Below are 945 nucleotides of genomic sequence, written 5' to 3' on the forward strand. Positions count from 1 at the left end.
GGAGAGAAAGAGAAGAGGAAAGAAAGAGAAAGGGATAGAGATAGAAAAGAGCTCTGTATAATGTTTTGTCTCTTTTTCTCTCTCAAACGAATTAACGTTAACGTTAAACTCATGACAAAACTATACGCTGGTGCAGAGAGACTGCAGCTATAATGCTGATCTATTCTTGCCCCAAGCAAGGCTGATTACAAATGGGATAGATTTTGATCCCAGCCGGGCAAATAGAAGCCACACACAATCAGATATTTGCAGGGGATGCTCAGTGTTTGGGTGAAATGCTTGTGAGGCATCGTGTTCAAATCAGGCGCTTGTCAAAGTCATAAACAGCAACAGAACTGGCAGTTTCCCTCTTGTTCGGCAACTGTTGTCGATTTTCTTCTTTTTTGGCTTAACACCTTTTATGTCCGTATCAACATTTCTGTGCGGATTTTACGTAAAAACCCCCCAAAACAAAACAAACAAAAAAACGTTGAATTAAGCCACACAAAATGTAAATTTTCAGTTTCCAAGGACACTCCAGCTATGAAAATCCCCTTACTTTGGCGGCCAAATTCTCACTACTTTCTTCTCTGAAACCAGGCGATCCCTTCCTCTTTCAAAAGCAATATTTCGACTTTTGACCAAGACATATAGGGGGGGGGGGGGGTCATCAAAAGCAAGGCAAATGACAACATGAACAAGCTTTAAAATGATACCAATAACTCCTCATTAAGCTCCAAATATTGACGAGCGCCTGATTCCATCGCGTCTCGGCACAGGATACCGCGCACCGTCCAAAATAACCGATCTCCGCAATAGAATTCATGACTGGACGGAATAATAACGTTTGCTTCACGTATGCTTGTTTTTATTACCTCTTTTGTAAGATTAGGAAGGAAAGGTTTATTCTGCTGGGCAATGTGGATAATGGTAGACATAACAGAATGTGTGGTCTGAAAGCTGGGT

This window comes from Aplysia californica, unplaced genomic scaffold, assembly GCF_000002075.1.
Source record: "Aplysia californica isolate F4 #8 unplaced genomic scaffold, AplCal3.0 scaffold00462, whole genome shotgun sequence".
Taxonomy (NCBI): Eukaryota; Metazoa; Mollusca; class Gastropoda; order Aplysiida; family Aplysiidae; genus Aplysia; species Aplysia californica.